The sequence below is a fragment of the Procambarus clarkii genome, chromosome 58 (genome assembly GCF_040958095.1).
Source record: "Procambarus clarkii isolate CNS0578487 chromosome 58, FALCON_Pclarkii_2.0, whole genome shotgun sequence".
Classification (NCBI taxonomy): domain Eukaryota; kingdom Metazoa; phylum Arthropoda; class Malacostraca; order Decapoda; family Cambaridae; genus Procambarus; species Procambarus clarkii.
This window is the reverse complement of record NC_091207.1, coordinates 24914101-24937825: the sequence shown is the minus strand read 5'-3', so window position 1 is coordinate 24937825 and position 23725 is coordinate 24914101. Positions and strand designations below refer to the sequence as shown.

The 23725-nt window shown below is 39.9% G+C and overlaps 1 long non-coding RNA gene across 1 annotated transcript in view; it reads left to right on the top strand.

The window, feature by feature from the left end:
* The first annotated feature begins 750 nt into the window (after positions 1-750).
* LOC138353539 (uncharacterized) overlaps positions 751-23725 on the top strand; it is a 95979-nt gene continuing 73004 nt past the window's right edge. The window contains exon 1 of the long non-coding RNA XR_011223205.1: positions 751-1083. This is a non-coding gene — a long non-coding RNA (uncharacterized lncRNA). The remainder of the gene's footprint in view (positions 1084-23725) is intronic.

The window sequence follows — 23725 nt, the reverse complement described above, 5'->3', positions numbered from 1 at the left end:
TAATTTGTAATTGTATTTGTGCTGTTTTTTCAACAATGTTCCCCCCTCTTTTACCTCTATTTTTATTTGTACTCAACGCATTTTTTTCTTTTTACCCATTAGTTTTAAGCTTTAGTCAGTAGTGTTTTTTCCTGCCCGAAACGCTTTGCGTAATAGTGGCTTTAGGCATTGTATGTACTAGCTCCTATCTATAAAGCCAACAAACTTTGTAAAATCTCTTTATGTATGTACCTTTGCCTAAATAAAAATTATTATTATTATTATTATTATTATTATTATAGAACAGTTGTGAACGCAAGCTAGCGCACAAATATATGAGCGCCCAAAATACTTTTACACAAAAGACATATAAAGACAGGCGTGTGGATTCTGATTTCGTTTTTATCGATTAATATATACATATTAGGCGCTTACCTATAATAGTTATTATTATATACAAGTATATCTATCACATAATAAATGTAAAAGAAGTTTATCCAAAAACTGACAAAAGGGCTATGTTTTGTGCGTTGTATCGTGTTTGTGGGCATTCGGGTGTGTTGTGTTTACGCTGGCGGGCGGCGTCCTTACCAAGCCTGGATTATGTCCATCACATCACTAAACTTCATTTAATAACTATATGCCTGTTAAGTAGAAGATTTTAATTGTTAATAACAATATATTGTCGTTTTAGTATTGAACACGTAAACATATGCGAAACGTCCAAAGCTGGTGTTCGAAGTGGTAAAAGTATTTGTGTGCGATGTTGTCAATGTACAGAGTGTCTTGTATCCCATGGATCAGCTGACTCCATAAACATAACATACTGCCCTGCGGTGCGGCAAGTCTCCCTCAAACACACACTTCTTGTTTTAGTCGCCGCTCCTCTATCTACTGCACAACGCAACAAGTACCTTTGAAACTCCGAGCATCCTCAACATAAACGCGTCTACCAACATCTGCACTGGTGCAGTCAACGGGAGGACAAACCCTTCATGCAAACTGCACCTAATATCAGAAAGAAGGATGGTGGTGAACGCAGGGGCTTCTTGCCCAGTTACTCTCACTACACGAGGATATATGTTGTAAAGATTGACATGCGAGGTGAGTAGGAATGCCAGTATATCAGTTTTTCATGAGTAGAGACTGGTAATGGAAATGGTTGAACCCTTGATAGAATCTGACCAGATTGTCAATTGGGTTAACCTATGTGTTGCATTTCTACAACGGTCACCCAAGTTAAAATCGGTGAACGCCTCAAGAATAATGTTGAAAACATCTTGATAACTTTTTAAACAAAAAATCAAAAGTTTTTTATCATTTAAATTAGTGTTTTACCACTGCGCCATGGGGACTTCATATCTATAGGGAAATTTTTAACGTTAAAATCGGTGTTCGCCGATTTTAACTTGGGCGACCATTGTGGAAACGCAACACATGGGTTGACCCAAACAGCAATACAACACTGGAAAGTATTAAGATGTCCAAGCCCATCATCACTCGGCAAAAATGTCCCATTATAACTATAACAAGCTCTGTCTTCAGACACCCCCCCCCCCCCCTTTGTATAAGTCCCTTATTGTGCTAAACATACACTCGCTTCACACATTCTCGTTTGCTATCTACATGTACAAAACCTTGTTCCTAAATGTTAATCTTGATCTGAAACTTTTCCTTGATAGGTGTAATAGAACCAGTGAGCTCCACACCAGAAATAAATATCTCTGATATCCCCAGAATCAAACTAAATCTGTGCAAAAATGCCATGCAAGATTAGGAATTAAATTTCTAGTTTTATTGAAAAATAATGAACTACACAACCCAGGACAATATGGGTTTAGAGCGGGAAGATCCTGTCTGTCAGTTACTCAACCACTATTACAAAATAATGGCTCATAATTATGATAAGGTTAGGTAATGATGATAAGGCTAGATAAAGATGAGAAGGCTAGGTAATAAGCTAGGCTACCTTGCCTTGTCTTGAGGTTACCTTGAGGTGCTTCCGGGGCTTAGCGTCCCCGCGGCCCGGTCGTCGACCAGGCCTCCTGGTTGCTGGACTGATCAACCAGGCTGTTGGACGCGGCTGCTCGCAGCCTGTCTTATGAGTCACAGCCTGGTTGATCAGGTATCCTTTGGAGGTGCTTATCCAGTTCTGTCTTGAACACTGTGAGGGGATTGCCAGTTATGCCCCTTATGTGTAGCGGAAGCGTGTTGAACAGTCTCGGGCCTCTGATGTTGATAGAGTTCTCTCTCAGAGTACCTGTTGCACCTCCGCTTTTCAACGGGGGTATTCTGCACATCCTGCCATGTCTTCTGGTCTCATGTGATGTTATGCCTGTGTGCAGGTTTGGGACCAGCCCCGCTAATATTTTCCATGTGTAAATTATTATGTATCTCTCCCGCCTGTGCTCAAGGGAGTACAGATTTAGGCTCTTTAGTCGGTCCCAATAGTTTAGGTGTTTTACTGAGTGGATTCTAGCAGTAAAGGATCTCTGGAATGCGCTCCAGGTCAGCAATTTCTCCAGCTTTGAAAGGGGCTGTCATTGTGCAGCAGTACTCCACTCTAGAGAGCACAAGCGTTTTGAAAAGTGTCATCATCGGTATAGCATCTCTAGTGTGAAAAGAGGGATATTAGCTAGGTAATGTAATGTAAAGTAATTAGCTAGGCTAGGTAATGACAATTAGAATTGCAAGATACGAGCTAGATGGTGTTGAGATTGCAAAGTCGGGTTGCGAAAGGAATCTGGGAGTTATGATTAGTAAGAATTTAAAACAAAAAAATCAGTGCATAAATGTTTGTAATAGGCAAATAGGACACAGGGATTTATTTATTGAAGTGTTAGTAATGGGACACCTGGTGGTGTTCATCAGTTTATCAGTATCTTGTTTGGCCCTATTAATATCCCTCTTTGTGATATCCCTTCATACACTTGTACACCTTTATCATGTCACCCCTAATTCTTTGCCTTTCTAGATAATGTAATTTAAGCTTTGTCTATCTTTCTTCATATGACAAGTTTCTAATTTGGGGAATTAGCTTTGTCACCCTACGGTGGACACTTATAGTGAATTTATATCCATTCTATAGTACAGTGACCAAAACTGAACTGCATAATTTAAATGGACCCTATTTTTTGATACAGTGCCACATGAAAGACTGATTAAAAAGATAGAGGCTCATGGTATTGGGGGTGTTATATTAAGCTGGATTAGGGCATGGCTATACCAAAGGAAACAGAGTTAGTATAAATGGAGTCAAGTCAGTGTGGGAAAATGTTGTAAGTGGAGTGCCTCAAGGCTCTGTCCTGGGACCTCTGTTGTTTATAATACTGTATATATAAATGATTTAGATTCAGGTTTGAGTAGCAACATTTGCAAATTTGCCGATGATACAAAAATTGGTAGGGAAATTAATACGGAAGAAGACTCACTATCACTTCAAGTTGATCTAAATAGGGTTTTGAAATGGTCAAAGGATTGGGAGATGCAGTTTAATGCTGATAAATGTAAAGTTCTGAGGCTAGGTAATGATGATAGAGTTACAAGATAAGAGCTAGATGGTGTTGAGATTGCGAAGTCGGTTTAATTGCGAAAAGGATCTGGGACTTATGATTAGTAAGAATTTAAAACAAAAGGATCAATGCATGAATGTTCGTAATAAGGTACTGTAAATAGGACACTGGGATTTATTAATCGAAGCGTTAGTAACAAGACACCTGGTGTGGTTCAGCTGTGCTTCAGCTATATCTAGCTCTGGTTAGGCCCTATTAGATTATGCAGTTCAGTTGTGGTCGCCGTACTATAGAATGGATATAAATTCACTTGAACGTGTCCAGCGTAGGATGGATAAGTTAATTCCCCAAATTAGAAATCTCTCATATGAAGAAATATTAACAAAGCTTAAGTTGCATTCACTGGAAAGGCAAAGAGTTAGAGGGTGACATGATAGAGGTTTACAAGTGGATGAATAGACATAACAAAGGGGATATTATTACCAGGGAGGATGTTCTTAAACAAATAGTAAAACTCAAACCAAACAAATCCCCAGGGCCGGATGAAGTGTTTGCCAGGGTGCTTAAAGAATGCAAAGAGGAACTTTGTGACCCACTGTCAACCATATTTAATAAATGAATAGTCAGGCAGAGTGCCAGAGTTTTGGAAAGTTGCTAATGTGATACCAGTTTTTAAGAAAGGAGATAGATCACTTGCGTCTACATAAGAACATAAGAACAGAGTCCCTGAGGACAGAGTTGGACTTTCTGCGGGAGGAGGTGCGTCAGCTGAAAGAACAACGAGAAGTAACAAAGGAGGAGACCAGCAGTAAAGGGACCTCGTCTTGGAGAGTTGTGAAAGACAGGGGCCTTAAGAAGACTTTGATAAAGCCGCCTTCAAACGCCATAGCAACTTCTAATTCATTTGACGTTTTGGAGGACGAGTGCTGTGGAGAGACTGTGGATCGCGCAAAAGGGAAAGCAACGAAGAGAAAGGAAGCGCAGGCCCCTCAGAAAGTAAAGGAAGTACCTAAGCAAACATTAGTTGTGGGAGATTCCCAGATAAGGTATTTGGATAGAACGTTTTGTGCTAGAGATAGGGGGAACAGGTTAAGGGTTTGCTATCCCGGAGCTGGCATTGGTGATATTATAAACAACATGAATGATATTATGGCTGGTAATGGGAACAATCCCATTATTTGCATTAGCGTGGGAGGAAATGATGTTGGTCGAGTTAGGAGTGAGGAACTGATTCAGAGGTATAAAACAGCCATAGAGTTAGTTAGGAGCAAGGGAGGAATCCCGATCATATGTGGCATTCTTCCAAGAAAGGGAGTGGGAAATGAATGGATATCGAGGGCACTTGGTGTCAATTGCCGGCTGGAAAGATATTGCAAATCAAATGCAATATCTTTCATAGACAACTGGGAACACTTCTATGGAAGAAATGAAATGTATGCTCGTGATGGGGTGCATCTATCGAGAGCTGGGGTTGTTGCTGTTGCGAACTCGTTAGAAGAAGTGGTTAGAGGTGTTTGTTTGGGTTTAAACTGTTAGTAGATAGAGGTATGGGAATTGATTTGGAGGAAGGAGGTAATAAAAGTATGTGTTTGTGGGAGAAAGGAATTGGCAAAACGATCAGGGAAAGAGAAGGTCCGCAAAATAACAATTCACTTAGGGTATATTACTCTAACAGTAGAAGTCTAAGAAATAAAATTAACGAATTAAATGCTCTTGTCTGCACAGAAAAAATAGATATTATTGCACTTACCGAAACGTGGATGAATGTAGAAAATAGAGAACTATTAGCTGAATATCAAATATATGGATTTAAACTATTTCACACAGATAGATATATTAGACGAGGAGGTGGAGTAGCCATATATGTTAGGGACAATTTGAAATGTAGTCTCAAAGAGGGAATCAAAACAGAGCCACACACAGAAACTATTTGGATTGAATTAAACGAAAAAGCTAATAATATTATAATAGGAGTAATATATAGGCCACCAAATTTAGACAGAATGGAAGCAAAGCATCTATGGGATGAAATATCTAGAGCATCTAGATCTAACAGTATTTATGTCATGGGTGACTTTAATTTTAGCGGAATAAACTGGTTGAACAAAACAGGGAATAGTGAAGCAGATTTTCTAGAATTAATTGACGATTGCTTTCTTACGCAACACATTAAGGAACCAACACGGGAAAATAATATTTTAGATTTAGTGTTAACTAACAGGGAAACGCAAATTAATGACATCGAAATAGGGAGTGAGCTAGGGAGCAGTGATCACAAAGAAATCAGATTTAGCATAGAATGGAATAGACCAGTAGGAGAAAATTCTGTTAAAGTGCCAGATTTTCGAAAAGCTGATTTTAATAGCCTAAGAAATTTTTTGGGTCAAATTGATTGGAAAGTCTTGGGTATGGGGTGTGGGCCGGTCTTGGAGCGAGACATGAACCCAGCGATAGGTGACTTAAATGGGGATTTCGATGTGGATTCAATATATAACTTATTTAAGAATATTCTAAACAAAGCACAGGAACGTAGTATACCATACAAATTGAATAGATCGAATACTAATGACCCAAAGTGGATAACAAAGAATTTGAAGAACCTTATAGGTAAAAAGAGAGCTTGGTACAAAAGAATTAAAAATGGGGAGGTCACTTTAGAACAGGAATTCGTACAACTGGTTAGAAATGTTAAAAAAGAGATAAGGAAAGCAAAAAGAAACTATGAAGTTCGCATAGCAGGGCAAGCAAAGACAAATCCTAAAGGGTTTTTTCAGTTATATCGTACTAAGACTAGGGAAAGGATAGGTCCATTAAAAACTGAGACAGGTCAAATAACAGATAGTGATGAAGAGATGAGTAGTATTTTTAATAAATATTTTGTATCTGTATTTACTAAAGAGGAACTTAACAATATGCCTTCAGCCGAACAAGTCTATGTGGGTGGGGACGAGGACAGGTTGACGAGTTTAGCAGTTACCAGGGAGGATGTTCTTAAACAAATAGTAAAACTCAAACCAAACAAATCCCCAGGGCCGGATGAAGTGTTTGCCAGGGTGCTTAAAGAATGCAAAGAGGAGCTTTGTGACCCACTGTCAACCATATTTAATAAATCAATAGAGTCAGGCAGAGTGCCAGAGTTTTGGAAAGTTGCTAATGTGATACCAGTTTTTAAGAAAGGAGATAGATCACTTGCGTCTAACTATCGACCAATTAGCCTAACGTCTATTGTGGGAAAGTTACTCGAATCTATAATAGCAAATAAAATTCGTCTTCATCTTGAAAAACATAAATTAATAATTGAGTCGCAACATGGTTTTATAAATGGCCGTTCATGTTTAACAAATTTGTTATCTTTTTATTCTAGCATTGTTGAGGCAGTTGATAGTGGTAAGGATTGCGATGTTGTATACCTTGACTTTAGCAAAGCTTTTGATACAGTGCCACATGAAAGACTGATTAAAAAGATAGAGTCTCATGGTATTGGGGGTGCTATATTAAGCTGGATTAGGGCATGGCTATACCAAAGGAAACAGAGAGTTAGTATAAATGGAATCAAGTCAGAGTGGGAAAATGTTGTAAGTGGAGTGCCTCAAGGCTCTGTCCTGGGACCTCTGTTATTTATAATATATATAAATGATTTAGATTCAGGTTTGAGTAGCAACATTTGCAAATTTGCCGATGATACGAAAATCGGTAGGGAAATTAATTCGGAGGAGGACTCACTATCACTTCAAGTTGATCTAGATAGGGTTTTGAAATGGTCAAAGGATTGGCAGATGCAGTTTAATGCTGATAAATGTAAAGTTCTGAGGTTAGGTAATGATGATAGAGTTACAAGATATGAGCTAGATGGTGTTGTGATTGCGAAGTCGGATTGCGAAAGGGATCTGGGAGTTATGATTAGTAAGAATTTAAAACAAAAGGATCAATGCATAAATGTTCGTAATAAGGCAAATCGGACACTTGGATTTATTAATCGCAGCGTTAGTAACAAGACACCTGGTGTGGTTCTCAAGCTATATCTTGCTCTAGTTAGGCCCCATTTAGATTATGCAGTTCAGTTTTGGTCGCCATATTATAGAATGGATATAAATTCACTTGAACGTGTCCAGCGTAGGATGACTAAGTTAATTCCCCAAATTAGAAATCTTTCATATGAAGAAAGATTAACAAAGCTTAAGTTGCATTCACTGGAAAGGCGAAGAGTTAGGGGTGACATGATAGAGGTTTACAAGTGGATGAATGGACATAACCGGGGGGATATTGGTAGGGTATTAAAAGTATCAACACAGGACAGAACACGAAACAATGGGTATAAATTGGATAAGTTTAGATTTAGGAAAGACTTGGGTAAATACTGGTTCAGTAACAGGGTTGTTGATTTGTGGAACCAATTGCCGCGTAACATTGTGGAGGTGGGGTCCCTCGATTGTTTCAAGCACGGGTTGGACAAGTATATGAGTGGGATTGGGTGGTTATAGAATAGGAGCTGCCTCGTATGGGCCAATAGGCCTTCTGCAGTTACCTTTGTTCTTATGTTCTTATGTTCTTAACAAAGGTAACTGCAGAAGGCCTATTGGCCCATACGAGGCAGCTCCTATCTATAACCACCCAATCCCACTCATATACTTGTCCAACCCGCGGTTGAAACAATCGAGGGACCCCACATCCACCACGTTACGCGGCAATTGGTTCCACAAATCAACAACCCTGTTACTGAAGCAGTATTTACCCAAGTCTGTCCCAAATCTAAACTTATCCAATTTATACCCATTGTTTCGTGTTCTGTCTTGTGTTGATATTTTTAATACCCTATTAATATCCCCCCTGTTATGTCCATTCATCCACTTGTAAACCTCTATCATGGTACCCCTAACTCTTCGCCTTTCCAGTGAATGCAACTTAAGCTTTGTTAATCTTTCTTCATATGAAAGATTTCTAATTTGGGGAATTAACTTAGTAATCCTACGTTGGACACGTTCAAGTGAATTTATATCCATTCTATAATACGGCGACCAAAACTGAACTGCATAATCTAAATGGGGCCTAACTAGAGCAAGATATAGCTTGATCTAAATGGGGCCTAACTAGAGCAAGATATAGCTTGACTATATAGCTATAGTCTAACTATCGACCAATTAGTCTAACGTCTATTGTGGGAAAGTTACTCGAATCTATAATAGCAAATAAAATTCGTCTTCATCTTGAAAAACATAAATTAGTAATTGAGTCGCAACATGGTTTTATAAATGGCCGTTCATGTTTAACAAATTTGTTATCTTTTTATTCTAGCATAGTTGAGGCAGTTGATAGTGGTAAGGATTGTGATGTTGTGTACCTTGACTTTAGCAAAGCTTTTGATACAGTGCCACATGAAAGACTGATTAAAAAGATAGTCTCATGGTATTGGGGGTGCTATATTAAGCTGGATTAGGGCATGGCTATACCAAAGGAAACAGAGAGTTAGTATAAATGGAATCAAGTCAGAGTGGGAAAATGTTGTAAGTGGAGTGCCTCAAGGCTCTGTCCTGGGACCTCTGTTGTTTATAATATATATAAATGATTTAGATTCAGGTTTGAGTAGCAACATTTGCAAATTTGCCGATGATACGAAAATCGGTAGGGAAATTAATTCGGAGGAGGACTCGCTATCACTTCAAGTTGATTTAGATAGGGTTTTGAAATGGTCAAAGGATTGGCAGATGCAGTTTAATGCTGATAAATGTAAAGTTCTGAGGTTAGGTAATGATGATAGAGTTACAAGATACGAGCTAGATGGTGTTGAGATTGCGAAGTCAGATTGCGAAAGGGATCTGGGAGTTATGATTAATAAGAATTTAAAACAAAAGGATCAATGCATAAATGTTCGTAATAAGGCAAATCGGACACTTGGATTTATTAATCGCAGCGTTAGTAACAAGACACCTGGTGTGGTTCTCAAGCTATATCTTGCTCTAGTTAGGCCCCATTTAGATTATGCAGTTCAGTTTTGGTCGCCATATTATAGAATGGATATAAATTCACTTGAACGTGTCCAGCGTAGGATGGCTAAGTTAATTCCCCAAATTAGAAATCTTTCATATGAAGAAAGATTAACAAAGCTTAAGTTGCATTCACTGGAAAGGCGAAGAGTTAGGGGTGACATGATAGAAGTTTACAAGTGGGTGAATGGACATAACAAAGGGGATATTAATAGGGTATTAAAAGTATCAACACAAGACAGAACACGAAACAATGTGTATAAATTGGATAAGTTTAGATATAGGAAAGACTTGGGTAAATACTGGTTCAGTAACAGGGTTGTTGATTTGTGGAACCAATTACCGCGTAACGTACTGGAGGTGGGGTCCCTCGATTGTTTCAAGCGTGGGTTGGACATGTATATGAGTGGGATTGGGTGGTTATAAATAGGATCTGCCTCATATGGGCCAATAGGCCTTCTGCAGTTACCTTTGTTCTTATGTTCTTATGTTCTAACTAGAGCAGGATATAGCTGAAGAACAACACCAGGTGTCTTATGACTAACACTTCGATTTATAATCCCAGTGTCCTATACTGTATACCTTATTACGACTTTGCAATCTCATCACCATCTAGCTCGTATCTTGTAACTCTATTATCATTACCTAGCCTCAAAACCTTACATTTGTCAGCATTAAACTGCATCTGCGAATCTTTTGACCATTTCAAAACCATTTTTGACCATTTAGATCGTCTTGAAGTGAAAGTGAGTCTTTTTCCATGTTTATTTCCCTCCCAATTTTAGTATCATCGGCAACTTTGCAAATATTACTGCTCAAACCTGAATCTAAATCATTTATATATATTATAAATAACAGAGGAATAGAGCCTTGAGGCACTTCACTTACAACATTTTCCCAGTTTGACTTAATCCAATTTATACTAACTTTTTGTTTCCTTTGGTATGGTCATGCCCTAATCCAACTTAATATAGCACCCCCAATTCCATGGCCTCTATCTTTTTAACCCTTGTGTGGCTCCGGGCTATTTAGTATTTGTCGCCCACAGGTGCATATAAAAAAAAAATATTTTTTTTCCTAACCTGTTAGGTCGTGTTCCCTGACCACGAGAAAAATATAAAAAAAATAAATTGTATATACCGACGATGTAATTGAGCCGACAATATGGGTGATGACGTCACACTCTGCATGATCGCTCATGCACGGTGCATCCCAGAGGCGTCGCGCGCCGTCTTTAAGCAGCCAGTGTTGCCACAAATTTATTTTCGCGTCATTATTTACAGTGTCTTGGTCTATTTTATTAGCAATATTAGTCACTAATTGTGTTGCACATAATATTACATCACAGTCATTGTCAATAAATGCTTCATACATCGAGTATACACATGTGCACACAAATGTTTTCCATTATGCCATTATGTTATGTAATCACAATGTTCATTATTATATGTACACACAAGCATGCACTATGTACAGGTTTTTGCACTATTATTGCATATTTAGAATTCTTGGAGAGAGTGGTAGTCGTTGAAGCAGTCGACAGCACACACTGAAACTGCACACGCTTCACACCATGTTTGCACCACTTTACGTTTCTGTTCTCTCCTTTTTGTTGTTTTACATACTAGGTATTCACGTTGGCCTATTGCATGCTTTCCAGCTGGTGGCAAATGTTTTAGTCTGTTTTACTGAAAGGGCTCCATGTGAGCGAGCCTGGGTGTTGCAGCATGCTGCAACACTGGGTTCATGATTGGTCTTTGTATGCCAGGAACATCTTAACCAAACTTTGCTAATAACTGTGTTGCAAGTGTAAAAGCAAGCGCACGGAAACTAGGTTTACGTCCAGTTTTCACCAGACATATTATAGCAGTTCAACATGCTCATGTCAACAAGATGGAAAAACACTTTTTTCGTCCATTTAAATATTTTCTGCACACACTCGATAGTGCCAACCATCATGACAGCCTTATCAATCAAACTCATGTTGATATTATTGTCAAGAACACAATCTGGCTTATATACTGGTTCTTTCGATACACAGTTCACCTTGCCACTGTTCACCATTGTACCCTCATGAACGGTTGTCAGCATCTTCTTGAGGTTATCTTGAGATGATTTCGGGGCTTTTTAGTGTCCCTGCGGCCCGGTCCTTGACCAGGCCTCCACCCCCAGGAAGCAGCCCGTGACAGCTGACTAACACCCAGGTACCTATTTTACTGCTAGGTAACAGGAGCATAGGGTGAAAGAAACTCTGCCCATTGTTGCTCGCCGGTGCCTGGGATCGAACCCAGTACCACAGGATCACAAGTCCAGCGTGCTGTCTGCTCAGCCGACCGGCTCCCCTCACCATGTTCACTTCTCTCTTGTCTTTCCATAGAACCGAGAGTATTTGATCACATTTCCGTAGCTGGCACTCACCAACTGCAAGTCTACCGTCAAACACTGGCATTTCCCTTCTTCGTGCCTTTACTGTGCCAACCAATCTGGTTCTATTTTCAATCAAGAACCTAGCTAGCAATGGACTTGTATAGTAGTTATCTGTGTATAAGATGTGGCCCTTGTTCATCCATGGTGCCATCAGTGACTTCACATTAATGTGAAGATGGAGAAACCATGTTCGTTGTTACCGGGAATGTCTACATCGCTAGCTGAATACAGAATCATGTGTAACACGTATCCTGTTACACAGTCACACAGTACAAAGAATTTCAATCCAAATCTGTTTCGTTTGGAGGGAATATACTGCTTGAATGAAACACGTCCTTTGAAAAGCACAAGGGATTCGTCAGTCACCAGCTTCTGTGCTGGTACGTAAAAATCTCTTAACTTTCCAATCACTTCATTCATATAGTGCCTCACTCACCAAAGTCTATCATCCTCTGTCCGGTCCTCATTACTTGCAAGATGCAGACACCTGAGGAGTATCTGAAATCTGTCTCGGGACATATATTTCCAGAAGAAAGGTGTTGGAATAGTCAGATCTTTGCTCCAGTAATCTGTGATAGCGTGTTTGACACAGTGCTTTATCAACATACATATTGCTAAAAACACATACATTTCACCTACAGTGGTGGTTTTCCAACGTTGCAATTGTGAAAATTCTGTTATCTCTAATAATAATAATAATTTATTTAGGAAAAGTACATACATAGTTGCAGAGTTACAGTACAAAGATTCTGTTTGATTTAAAGATAGAGGTAGTACATACAATACCTAAAGCCACTACTACGCATAGCGTTTCAGGCAAGGTGAAGTGCAGAACAAAACACTTAGACTAAAACTTAAAACTATCGGTCACTTTGGACCGGACTCTCGTCCATTATTTTTCTCCCGAGTCCTAGGTTTGGACCGGACTTGCGTCCACTACAAAAATATTTGTATAAAATTCATTTTTTTATCCAATCGACCTCGGGATAGTATCAAAATAAGCGCCTTTAGAATGCGCACAATTTTATACCAAAATGAAAGATGTAACATGAAACTTGATGCCCGAACACTTATATGATTATAAATAGGTTTTTGGTCAAAATTTTAAAATATTTGTTAAAATTCTATTTATTGTGCTATTATGTTGGGACTAGTTTTAAAATGCGCCCCTTTACGTCGCGAACAATTTGATACCAAAATGAAAGATGTAACACAAAAATTTGTCAGAGCACTGGAAAGATATAAATAATTTTGTGATGATGAGCTTCCAGAATTAAAATATATGTTAAAATTCCAGTTATTGCTCTATTATTATGGGACTAGTTTTAAAATACGCGCCTTTTTATTGCGAACAATTTGATACCAAATTGAAAGACGTAACACGAAAATTGATGTAATCAAACTGAACGAGTATACACATTAGGTTGCAGTATACAAATTGGTGCTCATTCACGGGTAACTTTAGGCTTTTCTGCGAGTAGACACTCAAGGCTTTTGTACATTATATTCATACACATATGTAGGGAATTTAATTGCGAACACAATGATACCAAAACGAGCGACGTAGCACGAGAATTAAGGTGAGAAAAATGGAACGAGTATGCACATTTTACTGATTTTGTGCGCTTACGGGTAACTTTTGCCGACTTTAGGCTTTGCTGTTGGGAGTCATGCCAGGCTTTTGGACATTATACACACTTGTAGGGAATTTATTTGCGAACACAATGATACCAAAACGAACGATGTAGCACCAGAAATAAGGTGAGAAAACTGAAACGAGTATACACATTTAAGCGGCGTCACACGCTCGCCCGCACCATTGGGGCCATGACGTCAAAGTCTGCAGCGTGCTCGTGGGGTGTGCGATAGTGTTAATACTAATTGAGCTTAAAGTGTAAATTGCATTGAAAGAATAAATTATAAAAGATAAAAAAAGGGGGGAACATGGTAGAAAAGAGCCAATATACAAGTTGGTCAACAAACAGCATTTTTTTTTCTTTAAATAGTAAGACATGGGTTGACATTTAAAAGTAAGGTAGGTTACATGGAGTTATTTAGGTAGTACTTAGTTTTCATCTTAAACTGGTTGAGAGAGGTACAATCTTTGACATGATTGGGAAGGTCATTCTACATTCTGGGTCCCTTGATTTGTGGAGCATTCCTAGTTTGATTAAGTCGTACTCTTCTAATATCAATTAGGTATTTGTTTCTAGTGTGGTGCCCATGAGTTCTGTTACAACCTTCTAGGAACCGTTGAAGGTCAGGATTGACATTACAATTCAGAGTTTCAGTTAATAGCTGTTCTCCTTATTAACAAAACGTTCTTTTTTTTTTTTAATATTCGTCTAAAATTCATTTCTGAAAATATTTTGTTTAAGTTTTACGACACTGAAGCCAAAAAGTACGAGAGTTGTTTAAAATTTTTTTATCATTTTAACATAATGCAAATATTTTTTTAATTATACCCCCTCCCCTTCTGCTGAGCAGTTTTAAGTACTAATATTGGGGAAGTGGGAACCACAAGATACTACCAAATAAAACGTAGTAGTTATTTTCTATGTTCAGTGAGAGTTTGTTGGTTGACATCCATGAGTGGACACAAACCAGAGTTCACACTAATGTGATGCATCAAATGAACAAATCCACAAAGGCAGTGACGAGGATTCGAACCTGCGTCTGGGAGCATCCCAGACACTGCCTTAATCGACTGAGCTACGACAGGGTTAAAAGGGTTGAAACCGAAGTTCTACTGAACTTACTGGATCCCGTAGCCTCTCCGAGGCACAAACCAGGTTTTACACAACCCCCCCCCCCCCCCCTGCACCCGAGCTATGTCAATAGGCTGTTCTCCCTCTTCGCCCTTACATCATCACACACAGAGATCACACTAACGTGATGCATCAAATGAACAAATTCACAAGGGCAGTGACGAGGATTTGAACCTACGTCTGGGAGCACCTTTTAACCCTGTCGTAGCTCAGTCGATTAAGGCAGTGTCTGGGATGCTCCCAGACGCAGGTTCGAATCCTCGTCACTGCCCTTGTGGATTTGTTCATTTGATGCATCACATTAGTGTGATCTCTGAGTGTGATGATGTAAGGGCGAAGAGGGAGAACGGCCTATTGACATACCTCGGGTGCAAGGGGGGGTTGTGTAAAACCTGGTTTGTGCCTCGGAGAGGCTACGGGATCCAGTAAGTTCAGTAGAACTTCGGTTTCAACCCTTTTAACCATGTCGTAGCTCAATCGATTAAGGCAGTGTCTGGGATGCTCCCAGACGCAGGTTCAAATCCTCGTCATTGCCCTTGTGGATTTGTTCATTATTGACATTATTATTTAGTATGTGGGGATTGGGGTCAGAATAAATGACAGTAGTATCATCAGCAAATAGTATGGGTTTAAGAATGTTAGAAACATTTGGCAAATCATTGATGTATACAAGAAATAGAAGAGGTACTAAGATGCTGCCTACTGCTAATGGTAGTAATTACCTAAGTGTAGTTACAGGATGAGAGCTACGCTCGTGGTGTCCCGTCTTCCTAGCACTCTTTGTCATATAACACTTTGAAACTACTGACGGTCTTGGCCTTCACCACCATCTCGCCTAACTTGTTCCAACCGTCTACCACTCTGTTTGCGAAAGTGAATTTTCTTAAATTTCTTCTGCATCTGTGTTTAGCTAGTTTAAATCTATGACCTCTTGTTCTTAAAGTTCCAGGTCTCAGGAAATCTTCCCTATCGATTTTATCAATTCCTGTTACTATTTTGTATGTAGTGATCATATCACCTCTTTTTCTTGTGTCTTCTAGTTTTGGCATATATAATGCCTCTAACCTCTCCTCGTAGCTCTTGCCCTTAAGTTCTGGGAGCCACTTAGTAGTATGTCTTTGCACCTTTTCCAGTTTGTTGATGTGCTTCTTAAGATATGGGCACCACACAACCACTCCATATTCTAGCTTTGGCCTAACAAAAGTCGTGAACAATTTCTTTAGTATATCGCTATCCATGTATTTAAAAGCAATTCTGAAGTTAGAAAGCGTGGCATAGGCTCCTCGCACAATATTCTTTGTGATCCTCAGGTGATAGTTTTCTATCTAGAACCACCCATAGATCTCTTTCTTTATCAGAATTCTTTAAAAATTTCTCACATAATATATAGGTTGTGTGAGGGCTATGTTCTCCTATTCCGCATTCCATAACATGGCATTTATTAACCCTCAAACCGCTAGGGGCCCAAATGGAATTCACACCCACAGGCGCAACAAAAAAAAAAATCCAAAAAATTCTTTCGTCTTATAGAAGTGTTCATTTTTGTTCCCTGATCACGGAAAAAATAACAAAAAAATCATAGGTGGCATATTTTAGCCGCAATAGGGTAGGGAAGTGTGGCAAAAAAGGAGCGTTGGCAGAGCCTTCACCAGACAAGGTCTACTCCACCCGAGCTGTCAGACGGCAGTTGCCACAAATATATTATTACGTAATTATTTCAATGTCTCTGATTTTTTCTTAGTTTTTTTGCAGTAATATTATTCCATACAGTGAATTATGGTATATTTATATAATAAAATGTGTGAATCATCGCTGTACTCAAAATTATGGTGTGCATATTAGTGATTCAATTATTATGTTCATAAAACAATAAACAAATAGTTTTGCTGTTGTTACACTATATACACAGGTTATATATAAGTATTTGCATGTTTTGTACACCATAACGAACTACTAAGTTGGTCTTGTGAGTCAAAAAGCAACGAGGAATGACCGCCAAACACCAGCGAGCCACTCACTGCCACTCCCTCCCTCAACACCACCTCACTCACCCTCATTCACCTCCCACAATACTCTTTCTGTATTAATTCACTATACACAGACGTTATATATACGTATTTACATGTTTTGTTCACCATAACTGTACATCTAAGCTTGTATGGTGAGTAAAGGCAATAAGACGTAGCTACTCACACAGTCAGCTGATCGGCAGCCGCCCTCAAGGCCAGGCGCACTAATATTTGTCCTCCAACAATATTGTTTGTGGTGTTATTACGCTATATACACACATTATATATATAAGTATCTACCTGTTTTATTCACCATACCTGAACAAATAAGCTGGTATGGTGCCCAAAGATCATAGTTGCCATCAGTAAACAACATGCCAAGTCGTGCAGACGACGCTCCTCCCTCACCAAAATGGCGGCTCCCAACCTACTCCTCTCGCTGTTATCTCACACTATACACACGTTATATATAAGTATTTACATTTGTGTTCACCATATCGAACCACTAAGCTGGTATGGTGAGTGCAGTCAATAAATGGTGGCCACACACAGTCAGAAAACGACGCCACAACCCTCCCTCCCACAGCCTTATTCCTCCATCCATGGAGCACAGCGCTAAATATCACCACAATCCTGCTATTATCAGAATCCTGGTCAGTTTTATCACAGTCAGGGGGCTTCAGTAATACTATCACTGCTAAATAATAGCAGTATCATTTATATTATGGTATTTGTAGGCGATGCTGTGGTTACAAGCTGAACAGCGGTGCTGTGAGCTCGTGCTGCGTGCGCCAGCCTTGGTGGCTTGCTCAATACTGACGCTGTAACACCCAAGAATGTTGGCCTGGATTTTTTTTCTAGGTGGCATCTGGCAACTATCGGTCGTGGCTGTACTATAGCTGCCCCTATCCCAGGCGGGGCGTTTAAATTATAGCGCTAGACACGAAATCATATACAGTGCTTCCTCAGTCTAACGAACCCCGCTCTATCGAATTCCCGGAAGAGCCGAACAAATTGAATTCGGTACCAAATGTTCAGTGGAACATACAAATGTTCGATTAAGCGAGGAATGTTCGTCCAAGCGGTCACCGAGGCCGAGCGTCAGAGCTGGCTGTCATCAACTATGATTCGCCAGAGTGTAAACAGTTATGTAGTGTTTTATTATCCTTACCCATTGTTTCTAGGGAGAAATGGTGATAAAAATGTTGATAAAATGGTGTCAGGGGGGCATTGGTGAGGGAGTTGTTGCCAGGAGGCAAGTGGTGTCAGTAGTTAAGGTTTTTTGTTTGGGGGCAGGTGGTGTAAGTTAGTATTCTCTTGGGAGGCAGGTTGTCAGCCAGGCAGCTGACACCCAGCTGAAATGGTGATAAAATGGTGTCAGGGGGGCATTGGTGAGAGAGTTGTTGTCAGGAGGCAAGTGGTGTCACTATAGGCAACACGTGACTGGCGCCTCCATGCTCCCCCCCCCCCCCCTCCCACCTGCACCTGACCACAGAGACCACCCACCACTACCTCACTCTCCTCTCGTCGTCAGATGCCAAGAGTCAATTTAATGATAATTATCGCATTATCTACACTGAAAATAGCCTTTTTATTAGAAAAATGTCATATTGGAGCAATAATAATGGTGAAAATTGTGATATAATAATAATAATAATAATAATAATTTTTTATTTAGGTAAGGTACATACATACAATAATTTTTTACAAAGATTGGTTGACTTACAAGTAGAGCTAGTACATACAATGCCTAAAGCCACTATTACGCAAAGCGTTTCGGGCATGATAAACTTAAATGACAAGCTTAATACTAATTGAGCATAATGAGTAGAATGAAAACAAGAAATGAAAACATAGATGAAAAAGCAGCACAAATACAATTATGTCAACAAACAGCGCTCTTAAACAACAGACATTGGTTGACAATAGAAGGGTAAGGTAGGTTACAGGGAATTTATTAGGTATAGCTTCGTTTTTGACTTAAACTGGTTGAGAGAGGTACAGTCTTTAACATGGTTGGGAAGGTCATTCCACATTCTGGGCCCCTTGATTTGTAGAGCATTTCTAGTTTGATTAAGTCGTACTCTAGGAATATCAAAACTGTGTTTATTTCTGGTGTGGTGCTCATGGGTTCTGTTACATCCTTCTATGAAGCTTTTGAGATCAGGATTGGCATTATAGTTTAGCGTTTTATATATGTATAATACACATGAGTGAATGTGCAGTGACTTAATGTCTAACATATTCAGAGATTTGAGTAGGGGTACCGAGTGATGCCTGGGGCCAGAGTTGGATATTGTCCTAATAGCAGCTTTGTGTTGAGTAATTAGAGGACGTAAGTGATTTTGGGTAGTAGAGCCCCAAGCACAAATACCATAGTTGAGATATGGATAGATAAGGGAGTAATAGAGAGTCACCAGGGCAGGGCATGGTACATAATATCTGATCTTAGAAAGAATGCCCACAGTTTTTGAAACTTTTTTTGATATATTTAGAATGTGTCCCTGGAAATTCAGCTTGTGGTCAATGAGAATGCCAAGGAATTTGCCATCTAATTTGTTACAAATTTGGGTATTGTTTATTTTGAGATTTATTTGATTAGAGGATTTATTGCCAAACAGAATATAGAAAGTTTTGTCAATGTTAAGGGTGAGTTTGTTGGCAGTTAGCCAAAGATGGACTTTATTTAGCTCAGTATTTACTGTGGCATTTAGAGCAAGGGGGTCAGGACTGGAGTAAATGAAGGTTGTGTCGTCAGCAAATAGAATTGGTTTGAGGTGTTGGGAGGCATTTGGAAGGTCATTAATGTAGATGAGAAAGAGGAGAGGGCCAAGTATGCTGCCCTGAGGAACACCAATGTTGATGGGTAGGGTGGGAGAAATTGTATTATTCACAGAAACATATTGGAGCCTGTCAGTAAGGTAGGATTTGAGGTATTGTAGGGAGTGTCCTCTGACTCCATAATGATGTAATTTATGAAGAAGGTTTTGGTGGTTGACAGTATCAAAAGCTTTACGCAGGTCCACAAATAACCCAACAGGCAACTCATTTTTATCAAGAGCTGTATGAATCGAGTTAAGCATACTAATAAGTGCATCGTTAGTGCTTTTTTTGGGTCTGAAGCCATATTGGCAAGGGCTAAGTATATTGAGTTTGGCTAGATATGAGTAAAGCTGCTTATAGATTAGTTTTTCAAAATTTTTTGACAAGTTTGGCAGGATTGATATAGGTCTGTAGTTGTTAACATCTGTGAGATCACCACATTTGTGGACAGGCGTTACTCTCGCTTTTTTTAGAATATCTGGAAAGGTTTGGAGTTCAAGTGACTTGTTGAAGAGCAAAGCAATAGCAGGGGCTAAAGGTCTGGAGGCTTTTTTGTAAATTAAAGTTGGTATCTCCTCAAGGGCACCAGACTTGGTTTTAAGGGAAAGGATTATATCATTGACGTCAGCGGAATTAATAGGCTTTAGGTACAGAGACTGTGGATAGTTACCTGTAAGATAGTCCTTAATGTCAGTACTGGAAGATGGAATATCATTAGCAAGGGATGAACCAATGGAAGAGAAGAACCTATTGAACTCAATAGCAGAATCAGAGGCTGAAAGCTGACCATCGTTATTAGACAGGAGAGTCGGTTTGTTATTTAAAGACTTCTTTGATCCCAATATTTGTGAAATTGTGCTCCAAGTTTGTTTAATGTTGCTCTTTATTTGGGTAAATTTATCTTCGTAGTATTTAGTTTTGGCTCGTCTAATTATCTTAGATAGCAATAATGAGTAATTCTTTGAGAATTCTTTGGAGACGATTCCTAACCTATACTTCTTCTCAAGGTCATGTTTTTTATTAATAGATTTAAGTATTCCCTTTGTAAGCCAGGGATTGTTGAGCCTTTTGGTTGTGACTTGTTTTGTAAGCACAGGACAGTGGGTATTATAAAGGCTAAGAGTTTTTTGAAGAAAAGATTGCACTGCTAGGTTGATGTCCTCTATGTTACCTAACTTGGACTCCCAGTTGACATTATCAGCAGCAGTTATAAAATTGTCTATAGCAGTTTCATTGTGCAGTCTAAAACGTATCTCTCTTGACTCAAGAGGTGGTTTGCTAATGTTAGTTAAGAGAAATGTGGGGTAGTGGTCTGTAGTGCTATCGGTGATTATACCTGAAGAAAGCGGAGAGGTTATGTTTGTCCAGATGTGATCTAGAGTCGTGGCAGTGCTATCAGTGATTCTAGTAGGTCTAGTGATTAAGGGTATGAGGAAGCAGGAATTCATACAGTTGAGGAAGCTAACAGCAGTAGGGTGTTCTGGCTCGCAGAGGTCAATATTAAAGTCCCCTGCGATAATTAGGTGGTTTTTGTTCAGTCTGTTATCAAGTATTAGATTTCTAAGGTTTGAGTTGAATTCGGACACATCAGTGTTAGGAATTCTATAAACTGCACCCACAGACAGGATAGACTCGGCACCCTTGACTCTGAAGCTGGCAAAGATATACTCCCCATAGCAGTCTCTAGTTCTAATTTCTTTTAAGCATGTTAGTTCTTGGTGATAGTAAAGAGCAGTGCCACCACCTCTCTGAAGTTGACGACAGTTGTGAATTGCTGAGTAGTTAGGCATGTTAAAGAGTTGAGTAGTATCCTCTTTCAACCATGTTTCAGTAAGTATAATAAAAGAGAATTTGTTGTCAATAGTTTCAATCAAGGCACTAACATCATCGAAGTGTTTACCTAGGGATCTAACGTTCAAATTGATTACAGAGATATTGTGATTATGAGTTAATACATTGTTTACATCATGTGCTGCAAAATATCTGCAATTTAAATCATTAAAGTGATTATTGTCATAGATAGTGGATAAGAGGTTAAGTTCTGGGTCTATACTTGTCTGCATAAAAAAAGCTGATTGCAGGAAAAACAAGGAAAGAAAGGCAAATTACAAGGTAGAAATAAGCTATATAAAAGGGAAAAAATATGTACACAATACTGTACAAAACAAACACAATGAATAAAAAAAAAAAAAGTTAGCTTACAAGGGGCTTACAGGGGTACAATGGAGTAAGGGAGTATGGCTAGTCTAGGCAACCTAGGTAATAAATGAGATTAAAGAAAAAACATATAAACATGGACTATACAAAACACAAGTTATAGAAATACAAAACAAAAATATAAACAAGACTAAGCAATACACAAACAAATTGAGCAAAAATGAAAAATGAGGTAGATTGCTTACAAGTACTCTCAGGTACACTGTAAGTAACAATTTGCAATTTGAGATGCAGGCAAAGCCAGGGGTACAATGGAGTAAGGGAGCATGGCGAGGCTAGACAACCTAGGTAATAAATGAAATCAAAGAAAAGTTGAATAATAAACATAGGCAAATTTAAGCTAATGACTATTAACTATAAATAATTCAGTTATGACTGTATAATTAATAAGTCCTGAAGAACTATTAATGCACTCAATTAAAAAATTTCAGTAAATGACTAGTTAAGAGTGAGTTAAAAATTAAGTCAGAAAATGAAACAAGGAGACTTCGGATACCTAGCCCCACTAGTTGACAGGGGGTTAATTAAGTTAATTCACTGGGAGTGATAATAAGGTGAGACAAACCACATTGGGAGAGGAAAGTGTTGAGGTTCTCTTCTTTAGTAATTGTAAACATTTTGCCCTCTGCGGTTTTTCTCACCTTTATCAGTCCATCTCTAACGAAGCACTGATGAATCGCATCTGGGTTTTGTTGACGGATTTGACTCAGGCGGTAGAGGAGTTGCTGTCTGTTCCTAGTCAAGCACTCGTTGATGTATAATCCCTTCCGTTGGGATGCAGCTGTCCGGACTAGATGGGATTTCGTGAACAGTATATATTTATATACAGTACATATTTTAAACAGTTTGAACACATTTCCTTTTCACAGAATTTTTAATACAATTAGGGTGTAGATAACTAGCATTGTGTGGCCGGCCGGTCGCTCCCTGAGCCATTGGGGGGGGGGGTAGGGGGGGTTTGTTTCCTGGATCCCTCCCTCCCTCCCTCCTCTAACAGCCTACGTACTGTACTAATATCTATTTAGAATAAATTTTGAGTAGACCAATAAAACAAGCACAGGTCGTGTGAACGTTAGGCCTTGGTGAGGTGGCTGACATCATTTGTGGTGGTGTCAGGGGAGGCAGGTGGCATCAGGGGAGGCAGGTGGCATCAGGGGAGGCAGGTGGTGTCAGGGGAGGCAGGTGGTGTCAGGGGGAGGCAGGTGGTGTCAGGGGGAGGCAGGTGGTGTCAGGGGGAGGCAGGTGGTGTCAGGGGAGGCAGGTGGTGTCAGGGGAGGCAGGTGGTGTCAGGGGAGGCAGGTGGGGTCAGGGGAGGCACGTGATGTCAGGGGAGGCACTTGGGGTCAGGCGAGGCAGGTGGTGTCAGGGGAAGCAGGCGGGGTCAGGGGAGGCAGGCGGTGTCAGGGGAGGCAGGTGGTGTCAGGGGGAGGCAGGGGGAGGCAGGTGGTGTCAGGGGGAGGCAGGTGGTGTCAGGGGAGGCAGGTGGTGTCAGGGGAGGCAGGTGGTGTCAAGGGAGGCAGGTGGGGTCAGGGGAGGCAGGTGGTGTCAGGGGAGGCAGGTGGTGTCAAGGGAGGCAGGTGGGGTCAGGCGAGGCACGTGGTGTCAGGGGAGGCAGGCGGTGTCAGGGGAGGCAGGTGGTGGAAAGAGGCAGGTGGGGTCAGTGGTGGAAGTGGAGAGAGAAGGGTGCTGACCACGCATGGCTGCCAAACCTCTCATTCATTCTCTATTATAAATCTCAATCTTAGCTGTAAAATATTTATGCCAAAATATGTTGTATTAATATACATTATTAATCATTAACATGTTTTATTGTTTCCTGTAGAAAACAATAGCTGACTTGGCATTGTGGTGTGTATGGCCGGGTACCTGGGGGGTGGGGTGGGGGTGGGGGGTCCTGGAGGTGTGAGAGGAGACCTGTCAACCCATCATTATTTTTTGTCGGGCGAGTTGAGCCGCTTCCAAGCCCGCTGCTTCAATACACCCCATGGATGGTGTGGGTGGTTGTGGGT